The sequence below is a fragment of the Silene latifolia genome, chromosome Y (genome assembly GCF_048544455.1).
Source record: "Silene latifolia isolate original U9 population chromosome Y, ASM4854445v1, whole genome shotgun sequence".
Taxonomy (NCBI): Eukaryota; Viridiplantae; Streptophyta; class Magnoliopsida; order Caryophyllales; family Caryophyllaceae; genus Silene; species Silene latifolia.
The window spans coordinates 160,651,629-160,677,352 of NC_133538.1; positions in this window are offsets into that span (position 1 = coordinate 160,651,629).

Consider the following 25,724-nt stretch of genomic DNA (forward strand, 5'->3'; position numbering starts at 1 on the left):
GTCATACGTGATGACTAGTCGATTACATAGGCAGAGTGTGTGACACTTTGCCGGACAGTGACCATTTAGAGAGTCCCTAAGTTCTATTATAGACGCCTGGTCGTGGCGGGGATCTCTAAGGTGTTCTAATGAGTCGATTATTTTGACTGGAGACTATTATCTGAGCAAGTGCAGTTTCCGAGTGACTTTGGTTTTTGTCCTAGGTCGTGCCGTGAAAGGAGGCCAAAAGGGCATTTACTAGGTCATGGTGATCTCAGATTGTGCGAGAGGATGATAGGCGGATAAGAATTGTCCACCCACGTTGGGTAACTATATCTCAAGGCCACTCGAGGAGTTAATGACTACAAATGCGTGGCCACGCTCGGAAGTAATCTGTGAGATATTTTTCCGGTCAGGTAGTCACACTCCCGATCGAGAAAACCACTCGCGATATGTTCATGTGCACGTGCGACCTGAATGACACCTTGCATTGAGTGGGAGATTATAACGGACAAGAGAATTGGTAGCGCACACCTTGTGTCGGACAAGTGGGGAGATTGTTGGAGTTAGTTTCCTCCACAATAGTGCGTTTACATAATAAATCTCATTAATGGAATATCATCGGATATTTAATTATTTGATCCTTGTCAGTTGATTAACGTAAATCGATAACGGTTGGCTGACTAGAGTTTGACGTTATTGTCGTAAGACGGCGGTGATCAGCTGACCCCTTTCGGTCACACCTAAAGGAACGAACCCCAATTGACAACTAATTAATTGTATGAGATACAATTTATTTAGTCCCTTGATTTGTAGACTAAAAGGTTAGTCGATTATTTTTTGAGAGATTTCGAGTTGCGAACTCGAGGCACGAAGTTATTATTTAATTATGTGATGATTGAATAATAAATTTTGGGAGACGGGTTTTAGTTAATTAATTGTTAATTCACTAAAATTGTACTAATTGATTAATGTGATTAATATTAGTACGTAAATAATATGTGTAGTGGTACACGTATATTTACGGAGTGATTTGGACGAATTAATTATGGAAGTATTTAAACATGAAACGATGTTTAAAATAAAATTACACGTATTTGTGCGACAAATATAAGAATCAACATGGACCCGTAAATGGGCAAGTGGACCGTGTAAAATAGAGTAGTGGATGATTAGGAACATAATCATTTCACCTTACTTTATATACTACCATAAGTTATCTTATATAGATTTTGCATGTGATGTAAGATTAAAAATATAAGACAAATTGAACACTCCGCCTCATCTACCCTCCCACCGGTTTTCCCCCATATACACTCAAGATGTTTGTTCATTTTTACACACATCAACACTTGAACATCTTTGCATGTGTATCTTTTCTCTCTAAAAATAATAGAGCATTCTCTTACTAAGATTGTTAGTATACAAAAATTAATATTTACAAAGAGAGTTAATAATATTAAAATATTATCAAGGGATAATTTTAACAAGTTTCTAGTTAAATACTTGTTAGATTTTTGGTTTAAGTTCTTGGGTGTATCTTGAAGGAGATCTTCTCTTTGAAGATTTGTTAGGAGGATCATCCATTTGTTATAAGCTCAAGAACAAACTAGTAAGGTGATCTAGGTTGTGCCCATTTTACCATAAAATCAATGTAAGAAATTTTTTTTTCCTTAAACTTTTATTTATATGCTTTTATATTTGCTTGCATGTTACATAGATCACTAAAATGATAAATTATGAGATAATTTAATTTTTATTAGAGAGTCTAATATGGATCTATGATCTTTCAATTGTTGTTCCTTGTAGGGTTGTGGTGATAGTAATAGGCTTATGTACTGTTTGTAGAGGGGTTTTGCTTGCTTGGTCGATGTCATATGATTGAAGAAGGAATCGCTGCGGTTGGCTAAAGGTAGGTTCGCCTACTCAGTTTCTGTTGGTTGTTTAGTGTGTCGGTTGTTGTGTTGATTGTAAGGTCAATGTGGTTGATTGATTATGGTAATCGGTTGGTGTTGTGTTATGTTGTTTGTTATTGTTGTGGTGCAGCTGATTGTGAATGATTGTCTATGGTTCTCGAGGTGCGTCCTCGGCTGAGTGGAGTCACTTGCGGGAGTGGCTTCACGCCCTAGTTTCGCCCTCCGTGGAACCCGCCACGGGAGGGGGATGTGCACATTAATGGGACAGGGTTATCACTCAGTATGATGAGTGGGGCTTAGGTGGGAACGACTGCGGTCCCCCACTGGCAGTGCTGGTCCAGTGGACAGTTGGTGACGGTGATTGATCGGAGATGTGGTGTGTGTGAGTTTTTTATACTTGTGTAGTGTATGTGGTTGTTGATGTGTTGCCTCAGTTGCTGACCTTGTGTGGTTTGTCTTTGTTTGTTCTGTTGTATCTGCCGTGATCCCTTATGGTGAGCAGTCGGTCTTGCAGGTGAGGTCTTGGATGATAGCTGGAGTCTTGGCAGGGATGGGTCTTTCGCAAGTTACGTCAGAGATAGTTCACATAAGGATGTTGAGTTGTATCTTTTATTTTAGTAGTTTGGTTAGATCACTTGTGATAATTGTAAATGTTCTTTTATCGACTTTTCTTTATTTTTTTCCTTGGGTTACCGAGATGGTAACGCCTTTATATGCTAGGGAAGGTCTTGTTAAGGCTCCTTGGTAAATGGGGGTGTCACAAAGTGGTATCAGAGCGACGATTTTGGAACTTGTAACAAATGAGCCTAATGAATGTAGATAGTCTAATAAAATGAACCTGGTGTATGTATCTTGGGAGCCCGGGCTGATGCTAGATTTTGGGTGAGTGGGCGCCCTCATTTCAAAATCATGGCCCCATTATGGTTAAGCCAGTCACTGGTTAAGGGAGTAGGGAGTCGTGAATTATGTGCCCTATATAGTCTGTGATTACGATAGAAAGTGTGTGATAAGGTTATGTTAATGCTAGCTTCTGTGTGATGAGAAGTGCCAAATCTCGTGGTTGAATAGAGATGGTGAATTGTTTGCAATATGCGCTAGTGAGTGTGCCATGTGGTGATAGTAGTGTGTGCACGTTCATTTCTACAAAATGGACAAAACGAACCAAAGTAGCCAATTCGGGGCAAAATACTATAAAAACAGTATAAAAATGCATAGAAATACGTGCTGAAATAGGCTAAAAAGACTATATAATAGGCACGTATCAAACCTCCCCAAACCAAACCTTTACTCGTCCTCGAGTAAACTCAAAACTAAACTAATGGAACGGAAACGATAACTCAGAGCTAGCTTAACTTGTCTACTTGAACCAATTTAATGCAACAAAAACTAACAGTTAAAGCTAAGCAGTCAATACGCAAACGAGTTATAAGCTGTTCAGAAATATAGCTAGCCTATCGACCTTGCAAGACCAACAAAATCGGACTCTCTCGTGGTCACTCTTACCTCATGAAGCAAGGGGTGAATGTTATATGTAAAAGAGTGAAGAAAAGACAGTCACTCACCTAACTGCGACCTACATAGCATGCATGCAATAAAAATGAAAGACAATTCAAGTACTAATGCACACACTCCAACCAATAATGTCCGTCACAGCCGAGGGCTTACAAATAGTTTGGGAAAAGTGAGGTTCAGGTGAGAAAAGGCAAAACATGTTATGGAAATGTGGAGGTAAAAGCGTCAAGCTAGTTCCTAATAGGACCATAATGAAACCTTCCGAATCTCAACTGACTGAAAAACTAAGTACAAGTGCCCTTCATTTGGCACACAACTCACTAAACTCAAACACAATCTCCTCAAAAATATGGGATAGAACGGAGGAGTCAGACGGTCACAAACTTCCCTTTTTTAGACACCGTCTGAAATAACCAACTGAAACAAAAACTTCATTTTTTTTTCAAACTTTTCTTTCGTTTTCTTTTTCTGTTCACGTTTTAAAGCTTTTTTTTTTCTTTTCTTTCTTCCTTTCACGTCTTTCTTTTTTTTTCTTTCTTTTTCTCCTTCCTCAATTTTTACACCAACTCCATAACAAGAAATACGGATCAAACTGCAATGGAAGATCATACCACAAAAGAACATACTAACTAGCTTGACTAGGCAGGCTTAGTTTGGGATGTAGCTGATGGGTCAAAAAGGCAAATTTGGCTAATGTGGAGCTAAATGGGTGAAAAATATAAGGAAAGGGAAATTTGCAAGCACCTCCCTGCATGTGACACCAACCACAAACCCGAATATGTGCATTTGACGAGAAATTGAATGTGATAAATGTGCAAAATAGACGAACATGCTATGCAAGGAGTACTACTCAAAATTCCTAATGAACTGGTCATGAATGTCACCAGTTATGGACTCTAATATCTCAGAATTTTTAAGTAGTTCGCCAATTTATCAGGTCAAGTCTAAACAGTCAGCTATATTTGAACAAAAACTCGTAGACTTTGCGTATGACAAATCTAATAACTATCAAAAGAAGTGCAAGGCTCAAGTAAAATGACAAGTTATAGTGCATTGTCATCATGGAAATCTACCGTTCCGACTCAACCTATATGCAATGAATTTTTTGAAATTTTGAAATTTTTCTAATTTTTTTGATTTTTTTGTGAAAATAAAGAACAATGCAAGCTGAAAAAGAAACGTGAATGCAAAAACAAATGCAAATGCAGACTCAAAAGGATGCAATACCCTCCCCAAACCAAAACGGACAACGCCCTCATTGTCCTCCCGCATACACCAGCAGATATATACAGGGGAACGGGAATATACAACCAACAAAATAAAATCATTTAAATAACGGAGACAAAATAAAAGAGTAAGAGATACATACAAAATACGAACTTCCCCAAACCAGCCAGAAAACTAGGGAAGTGAGTAGACCAGTAGCTACTCGTCGTCGTCGTCGTCACTGCTGTCACGGATCTCCTCCACAACCCGGTACTCCGGGTCTCTCTCCTCCTCTCCCCTCCTCCGCTCCTCAGCGCGGGCTCTCTCCACTGCCACCTCTGGGTCCTCGTCCTCCTCCTCGTCAGAAACCGGGTACCCCTCAGGTGGGTACCGGAAGAAGGAAGGGTGTGGCCAACCCTCCGGGATCGGTTTGTGTCGCCGCAAGTGGTACTCGTACAGAGGGTGTAAGGCAAGAGCCATGTCCCTCTCCATACGAGCCTGACGCTCTGCAATCTCACGCAACAAACCGTAAACGGCGCCCCCTTGGTCCAGGACCGCGGGCGCCACAAAAGGAGGAAGTGGTACGTAAGTAGCCGATAAGATCGGCTCAGACTGTGTCTGGTCAGTGGGAGGTGGAGTAGGTGTAGGAGTGGTAGTAGTAGTGGGAGTAGGGGTCGGATCGGGAGTAGCCGTGGAAGGCTGGGTACTCCCTGAAGGTGTGGACCCCTCTCCAGTCTCAAGTCGCCGCTTCTTGGCGGCGGGTGCAGCAGGAGTAGGTCTGGGTGGAAGGAGAAGGTGAGGTAGTGGTGGCAGACGGTGGCCCTTTGCAACAGTAGGCAAGGGCTCAAGACGGGGGAGAGTCTCACAAGGTAAGTCAACAGACAAGGAGCCGTCTATCTTCCAAGTCTGGTAGTCTGGGGTAAGCCAATGCTGAGAGAGCATGGCGTCCAGACTCAGTAGCCTCTCTCCAGCGAGGTACTGCAAGTCACAAGGCCAAACGGGGAAAAGGCGACGGGCAAGAATGGTGGCTATGCCACCGCAAGCAATGGTTCCCGTCTCCTTCAGCCCCTGGCTCCGAAGGTACTGGGCGGTCAAGTAAGCTATGTTAAGGGTGAAGGGACCCTCGCAGTCAATGTTTAGGTAACCGCCCAGGATGGAGAGCTCGGTGTTGGTCATGTTGTTCGGCTCCTTTCGGCCGAAGATAGTGCTCCCCATCAGTCTAAGGAAAACACGGACATGGGGTAGGTGGACCTGATGGAGCTATCGCTCCCTGAAAGTGGTCTGGGCCAGACACCGCCGAAGCTGACGGTAGACCTTCCTCGGGGCAGCAGTCAAGCCCGTAGAGGAAAGGTCAAGTAACCTACCAAACTCCCCTAGTGTCATCAGAAAGGTCCGGTTAAGCAACCGGAAGGACACTGAAGAACTCCCGGGGGCAGCCTCGTATGCCCCGGGGGAGAAGGTAAAAGAGCTGAGAAACTCGAGGCTTAGCTCTAAAAAGGTACGGCCTCTCATAGTGATGAGGCTAGGCATCCCCGTGGCCCGTAGTTAGTCACAAACCGACTCGTAAATGCCGAGTTTATCTAGTGCCGTTTTCTCTAGAAAACGGGAAGGTACATGTACACACTTTAGCAGGTTATAGAATTTCGTACGGTGTAAAGCATTGACGAATAATACTGCGGATAATCTGGTGAGGGTCGAGGAGGTGTCCCCTCGAACCGTAATAAAAGCATGCAGTAGAAGCGAAGCGACGACTTTAGAAGTGCTAGGAGCGGAAGTAGAGGTAACAGAGTCGGCGTAGCTCGAGATCGTCTCGACCCCGGCCTCCGGAACTCAAAGCGAAGCTCGTGAAGCGACGGTGTGAGGAACCGTGGTCGCTGCTCAAGGCAGTGATCGGCTGGTAGTCCGCCATAGGTGTAAAAGCGCGGGGTGGTGCGGTAGTGGCTACTTGTGGTCACCGCTAAAGAGGAACTAGCAAAGAAGGCTAGGCATGGGTGGTGACCGTAGAGGAAGAGGTAGCTGAATCGGGCTAGCAATGAGCTAGCCGGAGCAAAAAACTGTCCCTCGCAGCTGAAACTAGAAACACTGGGTCAGCAGTGGTCACTAAAGTGGAGACAAAGGCAACAAAGGGGGCCACTGTCTCACTCAAGACGGACGGAGGACGAACTAGTGGATGGTAAAGAACTAGAATCCATCCCGCAAACAGAAATTAAGGGAGACCAGTGGTATGATGAGAAAATAGCTGCTAACCGTGGCTAAAACAGCATGTAAAACCAGCATGTGACAGCATATGAATCCCCTACTAGTCGAAAAATTCGACTTTACAGCAAACAATTCCCAACAATTCCTCAAAATTTCCGAATTTCAGCATGTAATGGCGATAGGGAATGGGAAAAACAGTTAACAGCAGTGGCAAGTAAGCAACACTGAGGTTAATTAGGTCAAGGCAGCATATAACCCGTCTGACAGTCGAAAATTCGACTGAGGCAGCCCTAATCGCGAGATTTTTGCACAAAATTTGAATGGAAGCATGTTAGGCATCGACATGGTGTGATAACAGTCTAAAACAGCAGCAATTAAGCGATAAAGAAGCTAATTTAGACAGATTACAACAACAATAAGCCAAGTTACAGTCGAAAATTCGACTATCCTGAGTCCAAATCGCAAAACTTTCATGTAGAATTCGAATTAAGCATGCAAAACAGCGAGGAAAGGGAATTATGATCATCAAGCAAGATAATTAAGGGAATACAAACACAAATTAAGTCGAAAGATTCGACTAAACAGGGATTTTCGAAGCCTAATTCAATTTTTCCTCATAAAATTCGAAAAAAATCGAAATTAAAATGCAAAGAGGTTAAAGAAATCACTTACTTGATGGCAATGAACCTACAATAAGCAATTAATCTTCAAAGAACAAGAGAAAAAGGCGATTTTTGATCGAAAAAATCGCAAACCCTAAAACCCTTTTAAAACCGAGAAAACGAACACAATCAAGGTGGAATTTAAGGGGCTTTGAAAGATTAAAATGCAAGCAAGAGATTGTAGGTGGCGGATTGGAGATTGGGCAAGAAAAAATGGGGATTTGGGGTTGATTTTAATTGCAATAAGGGGTGAAAGACGAAAAAATGAATGTAAAAACAAAACAAAAGAGTTTAAGGCAAAAAACTCCCTGTGTCCTGTTCATTTCACTCGATCGAGTGGTTTTAAACCACTCGATCGAGGACTTTGATGGTCCAGCTGCTTGGTCGAGTAGATTTTTACTCGATCGACCAGTTCCCCTTTTTGTTTTACTCGATCGAGTAGAAAAAGGTGCTCGATCGACCAGTTTTCACTCGATCGAGTACAAAAAGTACTCGATCGAGGACTTTTCTCGCGTAAGCTCTTTAATTTTCGTCATTTCTTCCTTGGAATGCGTAAAACTTCCCCAAACCTGCATAAAAACACGTGCAAAAATTTCCCAAAATACCAAATACGCATAAGAACAGTCTATAGTCTTACGTCTACGCTCAAAACTGTCTAAAACTTATTGTCCTAATAAAAGCAATAAAACAAATTCAACGGAAATTCAAAAATTATCTATTACAAAGTGTTACACGAGGCATTTCCCCGCTCAATTCCCAATGCAATTCAGTAGCCCCTCGGTAGGCTCCTGACTGGAGGACGTCATCTCAGCAACGTTGACTGTCCTCTTCAACTTCCATGAGCATGAATTATCATTTGAAACGGTAGGAGGGGAGTAGTTCGCATCCACATAAGCACGAACCTTCCTCGTCCTTGCTCCTTTATCACCAGCTGTAGCGTCATCATCTTCAATCTGATCGACTTTAATTGCACCATTCCCTTTGATAGCTCCTTCATTGCTTTCATCTGTACCTGCAGCAAGGAAAACAGACGAACTTTCCTCCTTTTTGCTCTCAGTCTGAGGCGGAGGGGTAATAATAGCAGCACAATTCTCCAAATTTTCATCAGGAGTGTCAATAATAGGATCAATAGAAGAGAGAGCATTGCAAGGCTGGGCTTGCATGGGAGCTCTCCGGAACTTAGACTGATGAAAAATCAGCTCCTCGTCCTCTACCTGGAAAGTCAAAGTCTTCCCCCCGACGTCTATAACTGCACGGGCAGTAGACAAAAATGGTCTTCCTAAAATGATAGGGGTGTGTGCATCTTCGGGGATGTCTAAGACAACAAAATCAACGGGAATAAAGAACTTCCCGATTTGGATAGGTACGTCTTCTACTACACCTAATGGTCGTGATAAACTACGGTCGGCCATCTGGACAGTCATGTTAGTGCAACTCAGCTTTGTCAAACCAAATCTTTTAGCTAGAGACAATGGTAAGATACTCACACTAGTGCCTAGATCGCATAACGCGTTATCAATCAAATGGATACCGATATGACAAGGGATCGAAAAACTACCCGGATCTGACTGCTTAGGAGGTAACTTATTTTGAAATAGGGCTGACCCCACCTCAGTCAAAGCTACGGTCTCACTATCACTAATAGTCCTCTTACGCGATAAAATTTCTTTCATAAACTTAAGATAAGAGGGTACCTTCACAAGAATTGAAAGGAACGATGCGTGACTTCCAAGCTTTTCGAAGTTCGACAAATTTGCCGAATTGTTGATTGGCCTTTGTATTCTGCGATCGCCTCGGGAAGGGAACCGTGATGGGTATCTCGAGTCCCTTGTTTCTCGCTTCAATGTATCTTCCGGTGCAAGTTACGTATCCTTTGACGCTTCTTACCTCTCGAACGAGGTCTTTCCGGTGATTCCTCGCTTAATCGAGCACTAGCAGGCTCTCGAATAAGCTTCCCGTCATCAAAACTACTCGATCGACCAAATTCCTCATTCGATCGAGCAGTTTCCTCATCAATATCAGTCGATCGAGTGAAATTTTCCCTCGATCGAGAAACTCCAATTTCTGCTTCACTCGATCGAGTAGAATAACTACTCAATCGACCAGTCTGCTCTTCCTATTCACTCGATCGAGTGGAAAAACCACTCGATCGAGCACTTTCATCTCCAGTTCTGCTCGATCGACCACCTGTAATCAGTCGATCGAGCACTTGCTTTGCCGTGAGCTTATTTTCTTCGACAGAACACTGTTCACCATCAGTTTTAGCCTTCCTCGGTCCGATTTCAACACTTCCGGTCCCTCATATGAAAGACTGCTTCTCAAATTTATCAGATTTACCGTCTCATGCGGATTTTTCTCATTTTGAGTCGGTAAATGACCCTGCTTTCTCGAGGATTGATTCGCGGCTAGTTGGGCAACTTGAGTTTCAAGTGCCTTAATAGACGCGTCTTTCTGTTGATCACTCAGCTGCAACTGCTTTGTAATGGATTGCAACATAGAATTTATCTCACTTATTTCACTCACCCCACCGAAAGATGGTGCACCTTGATTAGAAGGAGTGAAAGAAGGAGGCTTCTAAAAGCCTTGTTGATTCTTGTGTGGAGGGACATACGGCTGCTGCTGGTGCGGAGGAGGAGTAGGATTGAGCACATTTTGACTACTCCGCCTCAAATTGGGGTGGACGTTTGGCTCATAATAGGTGTTTGTCTGCCTGTAATGTTGAAATGCAGCACAAGACTTATAAGAATGTGGACAATTATTTGAAACATGTCCCTCTCCTCCACATCTCTTATAGACGAAAGGACCGTCTGAAACAGCATTCACATGGTAGATTCCTTCTTTCGAGGCTCCTCCCAACTCATACTTATCGAATCTCGCCGTGAGAGCCTCTAATGCAGCTACAGAAGGAGATGCAGCACTCCTCCTTTGATTCCCTCTGGAATTCCCATACTCAGCTTTATGGGTGGCTAAGTCATCAATGATCTTCCATCCCTTAGTCTCTCCCATGTTCTCAGCAAATCGGCCACTAGCTGCAGCATCCAAGATAGCCCTCTAATCGTCATACAACCCGTTATAGAACTGATTGCATAAACTCCAGTTTTCGAAACCATGGTGCGGAATGGTTTGCACCAACTTCTTGAAACGGACCTATGCCTCATGAAAGTTCTCATCGGGACCCTGTTTAAAGCTCATGATCTGAGCTCTAATGGCATTAGTCTTCGAGGCAGAGAAGTACTTCTTGTAAAATGCTAAAGCCAGCGAATTCCAGTCAGTTATCCCATGAGCAGCTCGGTCCAGATCCCTATACCACTCCCTTGCAGCATCGCGGAGTGAGAAAATAAACATGGTTTCTTTTATCTGATCTGGGGTCATGCCAGCTAGTGGGGGTATGGAACAACAGTAATCAATGAAAGTCTCCATATGCTTGGCTGCATCTTCGTTTGCAGCTCCCCCGAATTGGTTTCTCTCAACCAAATTCATATAGGACGGCTTTGGCTCGAATTTTCTCGCCTCCCCAGGTAATATAAATCCCTTATAGAGATTCACAGCTGTCGGCTCAGAGTGACTGGCAATAGAAGCTTCTTCGGCCATTTCTAAAAAGTCCGGAGAAGTGACAGTCTCAAACGATGAATTAGAAATAGGAGATGAAGGTGGATCCTCCTCAAACAGAGCGTTCTCGTAATAACTAGACAGAGTACTCAGCTCTTCCTCTATCGGCAATATCCTAGATGATCGCCTTAACTCACGTAAAGTCTTCTCAATCTCAGGATTGATCGGTAGTAGTTCACCACCCTGTGACCTGCGCATAAGAAGAAACTACAAATAGAATATAAGAATAGTTTAAGGAACGGATGCCCCTTAAACTAAAAGAAAGACTAAAAATAAAACAACTAATAATTTAAACAATTGCCTCTCCGGCAACGTTGCCAAAATTTGACACGGCTATCGTGTACCCTGTCAAAGATAAAAGCTAACGGTCTCAACTAAAATGTAGTAGAGGCAGTCGAGTATCGAATCCACAGGGAGGCGGTGCAATTAGCAGTTGCCTAATTCTAATCTTAAGGTAACAAATGGGGGTTGTTTGAATTGGTTGCTAAACTACGAGATTTAAAAGAAGAGAAATAAAGTAAAGAGCAGTAAAAGCAAGGAAATAAGTTTAAACTATCAAGAGAGAAGGGACATGTTGGGAATTCGGTTCACTACGGTAGTCTAGTGATTCAGCTGTAAATGACTCAGACGAATTAATGTAAGACGGATGTTGAAAGGTCCTTTCGGTCCACTTTATATCCTAAATTACCACTAACTTAACTTTCATTCTCATTAGGGTAGTCTACTGTTCATAGCAGGCCTATTTAGTCCAATCTTTCGATCTAGGATTAATTTTAGTCAGATTAAAGGATGATATAGAAGCGTGCACTCAACTAAGTCGAATAAATACAATTAAATTGCTATGGTGACAGGGTTTCACAATTAATTCATCTAATTCATTCACTACATCGTCACATTTCTACCGCAGATCCCGTAATCCCAACATGAAAGGGGTTTAGCTACTCATATCGCTAATTAAACTAACAACAATTAAATTCCCAGCAATAAACATTATGAAATAAACAATAAATTGCATAAAAGAGAAATTAGGGCAGAAGAAATAATGAGACAAACAAAGAATTAAAGCAAACAAAAGGTTAATTATTATTAAAGGAAGAGAAGGAATTACAATCAATGCGAATTCGGTGTAGAGAACAATCGAATCCGAGCAATAATAATCCCAAAACAAGGTTACAGTGGAGAAGGATGAAGTACGCAGTAAAAGTTTTATGTAAACTGACTAAGATAAAAGCTAGATAGTCCTAATGACCTAGTAAAGCGTGCTTAAATAGCAAAGTAAAAGAGTTTAGTGAAATAAACATTCACACGGGCTGATTAAAGCCCATAACCATCAAAACCACTCGATCGAGTGGATTAAAACCACTTGATCGACCAAATCCTCAGCCAAATCTATTCGATCGACCAGAAAGTCACTCGATCGAGTAGATGGTCTTTCTGCAAGTTAAGGGTCGAGTACAAGGTGCTCGATCGACCACTCTGGGATGTAGAAACAACTCGATCGAGTGGTAAAACAGCTCGATTGAGTACTTTGACTTCATTTCAGCTCAAGTCCTTGCCTAAATGCCTCGTAATGCGTGCCACGACGCTTCTAAATGCAGTATCTCACTCAGGAAAATCCCGTCTCCTCTAAATGCATGCAAAAAGGACGAAAAAGGGTACGATTCCACTACTTTCGCGTTCATTTCTACAAAATGGACAAAATGAACCAAAGTAGCCAATTCGGGGCAAAATACTATAAAAAAAATATAAAAATGCATAGAAATACGTGCTGAAATAGGCTAAAAATACTATATAATAGGCACGTATCACCCGTGCCTTTGAATTTGTAATATTGGCACAATTTTTGGTCATTACTTTTTTTATAGATATGGATAGCTGCGATTTGTATGTGCTTTGACATTTGCTCTGAGTTATTCATTCACCAATTGTATGTTTGTCTATTGTATGGTTTGATTGCTTTGCCTATTATATCATTTATATGCCTTTGTTTGTGAAATGTCAATACTGTCGCTTCTCTATGTTTTAATGGAGAAATGACGCATTACGAGGTGAATCAAGTTAAGATGAGCATTGCGGTTATGGCCTAGTGGAATACACGAGGCATGACACGAGAAACGAGGAGACTTGAAGACGAAAAGAGAAGTTAAGATGAAATCAAGCTGCTGGACTTGATTCCTCGATCAAGTGAAGCAGGGCTCGATCGAGCATCTATCCTCGATCGAGTATGTTGAGGCTCGATCGAGGAACCTTTGTGATGATCTTATTTCCGTATTTTCCTAAAACACATCTTGTTTGTAATATATATTCTAAACTCATAGGGTTTATGTTTTTTATGCTTTTATTACTTTTCGACGGCTTGAAAATACTTTAGCATTCACACTTTGTTCTTTAATATTTCCTCATTAATTACTAGGGTATTAATCATTCTTCATTAATTTATTATTCAAGTTTTATGCTTTTAGTTCGTTATTGATATTTCATGTCTTTAATTATGTTGTTATGCATCTTTATTGTTGTTGTTCAAATCACCATGAGTAGCTAATTTATTCATATAGGATGAAGGGGATCTAGGTTGATTAGAAAGGGGATTATTAATTGATTGTTAGTAATATCGTTTAAACTATCGTTTGATTATTGTTCTTCTTCTAATTATATGATTTAAGGTCTGAGTCTATAATTAGTGTAGCGAATTAATGCTTTCATCGACAGGGTTAGAATTAATATAGGTTGCGATAATCAAATAGATTGTGTTTAATTATAACGATTGCATTTTAGACTTAATCTAAAGGGAATAATAGAATTAATCAGTCTTGTGACCTTAGATAGTTTGATTGACCTAACAATAGGTTTAGATATACCCCCATATAATTGACCTAGTGATCCGGAATCCTAGACTCCTTAATATTATTGTTAATCATCTTTTAATTACTTGCTTTTAGTTGATAGAAAAAAACAAACCAAAACCCCCATAAAATTGTTACCTTTAAGACACTTTAAATATTAGCAAACTGATTATTACCGCCTCTCTGTGGATTCGATACCTGTCTTACCACTAGCTATTTTGTTAGTTCTGAGATAGATTTACTTTGATTAGGTGATACGACTTTAGCCTTATCAGTTGTTACATATATACATGTGGGTTGAGGTATGCCGTAGTTAGATTAATTTGTAAAATGTTGGTATATGATGAAATGATATACGTAATGTTCGATTGAGGTAATCGTCTTACATGTGACTAGTGTTAATTGATAGTGATTGGATGGACATAATCAGTGACGCGTTCCAAGTACACCTTGGGCTCGGAGCGAGTTGTCGTTTTACAGGAACCGTTAACCGAATTCGTAATTTTGACCTTGTTCCTAGTCTTATTCGACCGAGTACGAGTGCCTACACGACCGAGTAGACCTTACTCGATATAGTAGTTGGGTTATTGGATCGAAATCGTTGGAACTGCCAGCGGAAACTTGATCGAGCAACTCCAACTCGATCGAGTAACCGAGTCACTCTATCATGTAAGTGGCTACAGTACCCGTATTAAGACGGGATACATATGCTCTATTTATTTCATTCTTCCTATTTCTCTTCTTACTCTAAACCCTAAACTCTTCTTAAAACTTCTTTTCTCTCAAATTCTTAGGTAATTGTGGTTGAAATCTTCTGGTTATTTCATTCAATCCTCTTGCAATTCATTCAAGGTAAGATTGCGACTCTCTTTCCTTGCTTTTAATCAAGTAGTTAACACGGCTGTCGCAACCCTATCAAAAATAAAACCAACCGGTCTCTATAAAAATGTAGCAGAGGCAGTCGGGTATCGTATCCACAGGGAGATCGGAATTCTAGATGCTAAACTAAGTCTACCTAGATAACCGTTTCTTGGGGGTTGATAGTTGATTCAAAACTACTGAGAAAAAGAGAAAAAGGACAGTAAAGGAACGAGTAAAGAATTCTAACGAAATTACCAAAAAGAGAGAAACAACTAGGATAGTCGGTTCACCATGGTTTTCTAGGGTTCCAATCTAGGGTGAAAGGTCAGCATAAACTCGGTCTATAGGGTATTGAAAAGGTCCTTCCGGTCCGCTATTCGCCCTAAAACATTACTAACTTAGCTTCCGCCCTCATTCGAATGTCCTAAGGTCAAGGTGCATCAAATCAATTTGCCAAATGCGTCGACTCAAGCAGCTAATTGCTATTAATTGCAGTGATTAACAACACAAACCTAATTCTAGCCAAGTCTAATCACCTAATCTTAATCTCCCTAATTACCATGGCTCCCCTATGTCCTAGCATAGGGAGATTAGCTATACATAATGAAAGTAGAGAAATTAATAATAATAAAGGAAATAATTAACTTGAAAATGATAATAAGAAGATGAATTGGAAAACAAGAAATGAAGCAATAGAGCAAAGAGATGATAGGAACAAGAACAATAATCAATAATTAATAAAATGAAATTAAAGAGCGAAGAATACCCAATACAATGAATTGGAGAAAGTAGAGTTTTTAGGTCGAAGGAGTAAAGTGCCAGAGAGAGAGATGAGATACCCCCGTTCTCTCTGACGTCCCCTCTTTGATTCTAAGATAAAACTAAAATATCCAAAAAGGTAAATCTAAAATATTGCATAAAAATATTCTAAACGTCAAAACTACTTGATCGAGTGAAACCAAACTACTCGATCGAGCAGAATAAAGGTCAAACCTCTCGATCGAGTGAAACATGTACTCGATCGAGGAACTCAGTAAACACCCTTCTCGATCGAGCCGAGCAAATACTCGATCGAGGGTTCTCAGCATCAAAAGGTACTCGATCGAGTATTTTCAGCATTCAACTTAGTCGATCGAGTTAGCCAGCACTACATCAGCGTGTATGAACTCAAAATACCTTCCGAAGTCACTTCATGCATCCCTAGGTGATAAATTCCGGGCTCCGATTCTTCTCTCTCCAAAATGCATGCAAATGGGACAGGTTCAGGCTTGATTATGCTCCTCTCCTGTTCATACCTGCAATTAACACAAGACAAACCAAAGTAGACTATTCGGAGGCATTTGTAGCTAGATGCTACATTAATAGCATAGAAATGCGTGTAAATATGGGGCAAAAACCTTTTATAAAATGCACGCATCAGTAGTAGCATATAAAAGTGTTAGTTTTAAGAAAATTCGATTTATACTCATGGATTTTGGATTATAATTGTTGTATTTTGGTAAAAATTGCTTTAATTCGTTATTGTTGATGCTAGCAATTGCAAAATCAGATCGATTTGTGGGTGTGGTTGGACCGAAATTTCTAGGGTTTGTTTTACAAACTTGATTTTATTCATCTTTTGCTTACCTAAAGGGAAAAATCGACTAAAGGGATGTTATTGGTATCATGTTTCGTGTTGATTTCGGTTATATTCACTCAATAATTTCATCTTAAAACTCCGTCTTAAAAGTGCCCCAAACTGAATTTTCGCTCCAAATTTTAATGATAATGATCTTTTGTGAATCTATTCTTGAGGGATTAAGATCCTAACTTTCCTAGTAATGGCTAAAATTTTATGTTTTGAAAACTATGAAACCGTGTTTTATGAAGTATGATAATAAAAATGAATTGGGAATTTATGGTTATCTTATAAGAGTTCACTTTAAATTGTTATTTCTCCATCCATGAGTATTCTTTTAATAGTTCTTTTAGCTCAAGTAAGAATCCGTTTTGTGTGGCTAAGAATAAGTTAAAACAGATGCCTAGAGTTGCAGCTATGACCCGTCAGAGTAAGAGATCAAGGGCCTCTGAGCCTGAGGTGGGAGAGGGGAGTCAGGGACCTACTATTCCACCTGTTTCTGAGTATCCTACCGTTATCTTTGCTGACTTTAAGCAAAGGGGTGCCTTTGTTGAGTTGACGAAGCGCCGTATGAAACCTACTAGATGCATCGAAACTACCATCCTTGATGACCTAAATATAGAGGTAGACGTGAGACACATCTTTTAGACCTTGGGTTTGACGGGGTTGTGTCGTCTTAGGAAGCACTCTTACCTTTTCTTGACTTTGGATTTTATGAGCTCTTTTTATTATGATGCAGTAGCTAAGACCGTAGAGTTCCCGTCTTATGAACACCAGCTTTCTCTTGTCCATGGACCAGTTTGCTTCTCAACTTGGACTTGCTCGACCTGAGAAGGGATCTCTTAGAGATATCCCGACTGAGTGTGGGACTAACACTTATATGCCTTGTTTCACTGGTAAGCCTGCTCCTACTTCGAGTAACATATTGATTAATGATGTTCAACATGTCACTTTGAAGATCTTCCTTCGAGCTTTGACCTGTTTTCTCTATGATAGAAGGGATGTGAGTAAGTTAAACTCACATGAGGTTATGTTGTTGGTCACCTATCTGAACCCCACCCGAGCTCAGAAAGTCTCCTTTAGTGCCCCGGCCATCATTTGTGCTAGCTTGGCCTTGATGGCCACCTCTTCAACCCGGTACTTGAGTTGTGGTGCTATTGCCACACGGTTAGCTGAGCAGTTGACTACCTTTAAGGCCTCTTTGGCCCTCACACCTACGGTCCCGGAAATAGTGCTTGACATCATAAAAAAAGTTGCTTCTTCTGCTGATATGGCATGTTATGTGGCAGCTCACAACCTACAACGTAGTTAGCAAAATCTGCATACCACGGATCAACACCTGTGTTAGTAGCAACCGAAAATAAAGAATCGTCAGGAAAAGAATCATTAATAGGTAAAGGATCCTCTCCCTCCTGCTGCGGTAATCGCGACAGGTGACCAGCTACTACATTCTTAGCGCCCGTCTTGTCTTTGATTTGCAGATCAAATTCTTGGAGGAGGAGTATCCACCTCAACAATCGTGGCTTAGCTTCATTCTTAGCAAGAAGGTGTCTCAGCGCTGCATGGTCAGTATAAACAGTAGCCTATGAACCTATCAAATAAGATCGAAATTTCTCTAGCGCATAAGCAACAGCTAACAACACCTTCTTAGTGGTAGTGTACTTCACTTGAGCCTCATCCAGAGTTCGGCTCACATAGTAAATCGCACTCAAAGCTTTGTCTTTCCATTGGCCCAACACCGCTCCAAGTGCATAATCACTAGCATCACACATAATCTCAAATGGAAGCTCCCAGTTGGGAGGCTGGATAATCGTTGTTGAGATCAAGGCCTGTTTCAACTTGTTAAAGGCAGAAAGAAACTCATCAGTAAAAAAAATGGGGCATCCTTTAGTAACAAATGTGTAAGTGGCTTAGCAATTTTAGAAATGTCCTTGATGAACCGACGATAAACGCCAGCATGTCCAAGGAAACTCCTCACTCCTTTAACATTAACAGGAGGAGGTAATTGCTTAATCACTTGCACCTTTGCTTTATCGACCTCGACGCCCCTATCAGAAACTAAGTGCCCCAAGACAACTCCCTCGTTGACCATAAAGTGACACTTTTCCCAGTTAAGCACAAGATTAACCTTAATGCAGTGCTACAACACTTTATCAAGGTTAGACAAACAGTTATCAAAATCACTCCCATAGATACTGGAATCGTCCATGACCTCCATATATAATAGACTCTATATACTTAAGAAAATATCCCCATCATGCACCTTTGAAAGGTAGCTGGGGCATTGCAGAACCAAAAGGCATTCTACGATAAGCAAAAACACCTTGAGGACAAGTAAAAGTAGTCATTTCCTGATCATCCGGATGAATCCGGATCTGAAAGAACCCTGAGTATCCATCTAAATAACAGAAAAACCTATAAGAGGCTAACCTTTCTACCATCTGATCAATAAAAGGAAGAGGGAAGTGATCCTTCTTCGTGGCGGCATTCAACTGTCTATAGTCTATACACATCCATCAACCAGTCACAACTCTAGTAGGTATCAACTCATTTTATCATTCTTAACCACGGTAGTTCCTCCTTTCTTAGGAACTACATGAACTGGACTTACCCATTTAGAATGACCAACATAATAGATAATACCTGCATCAAGTAGCTTCATTACCTCAGCCATCGCAATATCCTGCATCTTCTGATTCAGCCTGCGCTGACCTTGTTTGCAAGGCTTTTGATCTTCTTCTATCTCAATCATGTGCATACAAATATCAGGGCTGATGCCCTGAATATCATCCAACGAATAACCCATTGCGTTCCTTGTCTTTTTAAGAATAGCTAATAAAGCGGTTAGATGCTTATCATCAAGCTTAGCATTAACAATGACTGGATACTGCTCAGTATCCTCTAAAAATACATATTTAAGATGAGAAGGAAGAGGCTTATGCTCAGGTACCTTTACCTCAATAGCCCAGGAAGTGTTTATCAGCTGTTTTACCTTCTCTCCCTCAGCGTTGGTGAGTTCACGCTCATCTATCGCAGCTTCAAGCAGATCCAACACAACGTCATTGTTCTCCGGGTTATCTGCACACTCATCTAACAACATCAAAGCTTTCAGTGGATCCCTTATCAAGGAATCTGACCAGACCTCATAAACAGACTCATCAATGATATCAACTTAATAACAAGTATCCTCTATCTTTGGTCTAGCAAGTGTACCAGGCAAACTGAAAGTGATAGCGTCATCCCCCACCGCAAGAGTCAAACACCCTTGTTTGACATCTATAATAGCCCCAGCTGTACACAAGAATGGTCTTCCCAATATAATCGGGGTCCGGGCATCCTCAGCTATGTCTAAAACAATAAAATCTACTGGGATAAAGAACTTGCCTACCTTGACAGGAACGTCTTCTAGGATGCCTAAAGGTCGTGTAACTGATATATTAGCCATCTGGAGGGTGATATTAGTCATTTTAAGGTGACCCATATTAAGTTTCTTGAAAACAAAGTAAGGCATGACACTGACACTGGCTCCTAGATCACAAAGAGCCTTTTCTATCACTTTATTTCCTATTACACAAGTAAATAGAAAAACTATCCGGGTATTTCAATTTAGGCGGAGCTTTATTAAGAATTAAATTGCTAGACTCTTCCATGAAGGCAACAGTCTTAAATTCACTAAGCTCTCTCTTACGCGTCAAAATATATTTCATAAATTTCGCATAAGAAGGTACCTGGATAATTAGTTCGGTAAAAGGGACGGTTACCTGAAGGTTCTTGACCACTTCCACAAACTTACCGAACTCTCGCTCAACCTTAGCATCTTTCGGACGTCCCGGATAAGGAATTCTGGTAACAGTAAGTGGGTCTGCGACTTTATCTTTACCTTTGTCTAAACTTGTCATCTCTGCAGCAGGGGAAGATGATCCATCAACGTGTTTAGTCTTCAATACAACATCTTCGTCATTGCATGTGTTCGATCAAGTACGTTTACCACTCTATCAAGCACCTTTCTCTTGGGATATGGTCGATCGAGGAGAATGACATGCTCGATCGAGGTCGTCAATTTCGGCCGTGCTCGATCGAGAACTTTTTTCACTCGATCGGGCACTTTTAGAGGGAGAACTGCTCGATCGAGCACCCAAATCACTCGATCGAGCACTTTGACGAGGTTCAGTAGCGTCTTCGTCAAATTTCTCTTCCAAAACAGTTTCTAGCTTTCCATCAACAGGTAAATCAGCATTTTTGGGCATTATTGGTCCTTCATAAGTAAGACCGCTTTGGAGATTAATTGCATTAATCAGGTCGCAAGAAGGTGGTCGATTTGCTTGATTCATTTGCTCGGATGCAAATTGTGTGAATTGATCTTTCAACTTCTCTATGGAATTCTCATTGTCTTCTGCATTTTTCTGGAGTTGAAGTGCCAAAGATAGCACCAAAGATTTTAACTCCGCTATCTCCGTATTTGTAGAAGAAGAATTCTCTTGCTGCGACATTGAATTGGTAGGACTAGAAATACTTGATATGGTTAAATCTTCATACAATTTCGAGAACGGAATTCCTTGCTTATATTGTTGGTAAGTATGGATTCGCTCTACTTCTGCCATACAAGTAATACGATCATGTCCTTCCACACCACATCTACCGCAAAACCCCTCTTGCTCAATAATAGCATGGACTTGCGGTTGATCATCCAAAATCGGCGGACTCTCAGACTCGTCACACCTAGCATTAAGAACTTCTACCTCAGCTACAAGGGATTCACCATTTCTTTCGCTCACTCACCTACCTCCTCTGGGATTCCCATACTCAGCCACATAAATGGCCATATCTTCAATAAGATATCATCCCATATTGTCTTCAATATTTTTCTGAAATTTCCCTTTAGCTGCAATATCCAATATCGCTCTTTGATCGTCATACAACCCGTTGTAAAATTGGTTGCAAAGGAATCATTGTTGGAAGCCATGATGAGGTACAGAGTGAACTAGCTTCTTGATCCTAGTCCAAGCTTCACTCATATCTTCAGTGGCCAATTGTGTGAAATTACTGATTTGGCCTCTTAATGCTTTGGTATGCTGTGGTGGAAAGTACCTTATGTAAAAAGCTAATGCTAGGGAATTCCAGTCAGTCACACCAGCAGCTTCCCTATCCAAATCACTTAGCCAATCCTGGGCGTCATCAGTCAAAGAAAAAGGAAAAATAATTTCTTTGACCTTATCTTGTGTCACCCCAGCAACTAAAGGAATGGCGGAGCAGTAATCAGTGAACAACTCCATATGCTTGCCCGGATCGTCACCAGCTACTCCCTTGAAAAGATTCCTCTCAACCAAATGAATGTAGGATGGATGAATTCCAAAAGTACCAGCATCTGTAGAAGGAAGTAGGAAACCTTTGGGTAATGAATATACAGTAGGTTCCGAGTGACTAGCGATGTTAGGCATTTTAGCAAATAAAGTTGTAAGAAAGTAGATATTTCAGTGCCCTCTTCTAGGATGGATCACCTGCAAAACAACTATAGCACTAGAGAAAAAAATATGAGAACTATCTCAAGGAATAAATTCCTTAAGACTAGAGACAAACTTAATATAAAGCAAACAAAATAACATCGTGTCCCCGGCAACGGCGCCAAAATTTGACACGGCTGTCACAACCCTATCAAAAATAAAACCAGCCGGTCTCTATAAAAATGTAGTAGAGGCAGTCGGGTATCGTATCCACAGGGAGATGGGAATTCTGTATGCTAAACTAAGTCTGCCTAGGTAACCATTTCTTGAGGGTTGATAGTTGATTCTAAACTAATGAGAAAAAGAGAAAAGGGATAGTAAAGGAACAAGCAAAGAATTCTAACGAAATTACCAAAAAGAGAGAAACAGCTAGGACAGTCGGTTCACCATGGTTTTCTAGGGATCCAATCTAGGGTCAAAGGTCAGTATAAACTCGGTCTGCAGAGTATTGAAAAGGTCATTCTGGTCCGCTATTTGCCCTAAAACATTATTAACTTAGCTTCCGCCCTCATTAGAATGTCCTAATGTTCACTGCGGGTCTTACCCCTCCCAATCTTCCGATCTAAGTCAAGGTGCATCAAATCAATTAGCCAAATGCGTCGACTCAAGCAGCTAATTGTTATTAATTGCAATGATTAACAACACAAACCTAATTCTAACCAAGTCTAATCACCTAATCTTAATCTCCCTAATTACCATGGGTCCCCTATGTCCTAGCATAGGGAGATTAGCTATGATAATGAAAGTAGAGAAATTAACAATAATAAATGAAATAATTAACTTGAACATGATAATAAAAAGATGAATTGGAAAACAAGAAATAAAGCAATAGAGCAAAGAGATGATAGGAACAAGAACAATAAGCAATAATTAATAAAATGAAATTAAAGAGCGAAGAATACCCAATACAATAAATTGGAGAAAGTACAGTTTTTAGGTCCAAGGAGTAAAGCGCCAGAGAGAGAGATGAGATACCCCCGTTCTCTCTGCCGTCCCCTATTTTATTCTAAGATAGAACTAAAATATCCAAAAAGGTAAATCTAAAAGATTGCGTAAAAATATTCTAAACGTCAAAACTACTCGATCGAGTGAAACCAAACTACTCGATCGGGCAGAATAAAGGTCAAACCTCTCGATCGAGTGAAACAGGTACTCGATTGAGGAACTTAGTAAACACACTTCTCGATCGAGCAGAGTAAATACTCGATCGAGGGTTCTCAGCATCAAAAGGTGCTCGATCGAGTATTTTCAGCAGTCAACTGAGTTGATTGAGTTAGCCAGCACTGCATCAGCGTGGATGAACTCAAAACACCTTCCGAAGTCACTTCACGCATCCCTAGGTGATAGATTCCGGGCTCCGATTCTTCTTTCTCCAAAATGCATGCAAATGTGATAGGTTCAGGCTTGATTATGCTCCTCTCCGTTTCATACCTGCAATTAACACAAGACAGACCAAAGTAGAATATTCGGGGGCATATATAGCTAGATGCTACATTAATAGCATAGAAATGCGTGTAAATATGGGGTAAAAACCTTATATAAAATGCACGCATCAGTAGTAGCATATAAAAGTGTTAATTTTCTGAAAATTTGATTTATACTCATGGATTTTGGATTATAGTTGTTGTATTTTGGTAAAAATTGCTTTAATTCGTTGTTGTTGATGCTAGAAATTGCAAAATCAGATCGATTTGTGGGTGTAATTGGACCTAAATTTCTAGGGTTTGTTTTACAAACTTGATTTTATTCATCTTTTGCTTACCTAAAGGGGAAAATCGACTAAAGGGATGTTATTTGTATCATTTTTGGTGTTGATTTCGGCTAATTTCACTCAAAAATTTTGTCTTAAAACTCCGTCTTAAAAGTGTCCCAAACTGAATTTTCGCTCAAAATTTTTATGATACTGATCTTTTGTGAAGCTATTCTTGAGGGATTAAGATCCCAACTTTCCTAGTAATGGTTAAAATTTTATGTTTTGAAAACTATGAAACCGTCTTTTATGAAGTATGAGAATAAAAATTAAATTGGGAATTTATGGTTGTCTTATAAGAGCTTACTTTAAATTGTTATTTCTCCATCCATGAGTATTCTTTGAAAAGTTCTATTAGCTCAAGTAAGAATCCGTTTTGTGTGGCTAAAAATATGTTGAAACAGATGCCAAGAGCCGCAGCTGTGACCCATCAGAGTAAGAGATCAAGGGCCTCTGAGCCTGAGATGGGAGAGGGGATTCAGGGACCTACTGTTCCACCTGTTTTTGAGTATCCTACTGTTATCTTTGCTTAATTTAAACAAAGGGATGCCTTTGTTTAGTTTACGAAGCGCCGTATGAAACCTACTAGATGCATCGACACTACCATCCTTGATGACCTAAATATAGAGGTAGACATGAGACACATCTTTGAGACCTTGGGTTTGACGGGGGTGTATCGTATTAGGAAGCACTCTTACCCTTTCTTGACATTGGAGTTTATGAGCTCTTTTTCTTATGATGCGGTAGCTAAGACCGTAGAGTTCCGTATTATGAACACCAGCTTTCTCTTGTCCATGGACCAGTTTGCTTCTCACCTTGGACTTGCTCGACCAGAGAAGGGATCTCTTAGAGATATCCCGACTGATTGTGGGGGTAACAGTTATATGCCCTGTTTCACTGGTAAGTCTGCTCCTACTTCGAGTAACATGTTGATTAATGATGTTCAACATGTCACTTTAAAGATCTTTCTCCGAGCTTTGACCTGTTTGCTCCATGATAGAAGGGATGTGAGTAAGTTAAACTCACATGAGGTTATGTTGTTGGTCATCTATCTGAACCCCACCCGAGCTCAGAAAGTCTCCTTTAGTGCCCCGGCTATCGTTTGTGCTAGCTTGGCCTTGATGGCCACCTCTTCAACCCGGTACTTGAGTTGTGGTGCTATTGCCACACGGTTAGCTGAGCAGTTGACTACCTTTAAGGCCTCTTTGGCCCTTACACCTATGGTCCCAGAAATAGTGCTTGACATCATAAAAAAAAGTTGCTTCTTCTGCTGATATGGCATGTTATGTGGCAGCTCACCACCTACAACGTAGTTACCGAAATCTGCATACCACGGATCAACACCTGTGTTAGTAGCAATCGAAAATAAAGAATCGTCAGGAAAAGAATCATTAATAGGTAAAGGATCCTCTCCCTCCTGCTGCGGTAATCGCGACAGGTGACCAGCTACTACATTCTCAGCGCCCGTCTTGTCTTTCATTTGCAGATCAAATTCTTGGAGTAGGAGTATCCACCTCAACAATCGTGGATAGATATTACTTCATCGACAAGAAATGGTTCAGGACTTTGGAGAGTGGTGGGGTAGCTTGGAGGGTGTGGGGCATCAGTTGGATGAAACTCCCTGACCCAGAGCATCTCCCGGTGACTGAGCCTTTGACAGCAGTGGTGGTTGCATCGGACTACGATGACGATGAGGCTGCCCCTACCCGGCAGTACTACCTTATAGATGATGGTCTTTTGGAGGTGATGCAGGAGCCAACCAAGGGAGTCCAGGCTAGACCTGAGGATCATATACCTAGAGTGGGGAGAGATCCTAGACGGGTGAGAGAGAGAGTTGGTGAGACTCAGCCTGTATATCCCATGCCTCCACAGTACCAGTATCCCTGTTACCCTTCTTCTTTTAGCCCCGCGATGCGGGTGAGTGAGCTCACAGAGAGGGTATCCAACACATTGATGCTCTGAAACCTTTATGAGATGGCATATGTGCAAGGCATTGGGACCAACCTGGCCCAACTGGTTTGGTGGAGATGTGTCGGGGATGATAGTAGAGTCTTCCACTCTTATGGAG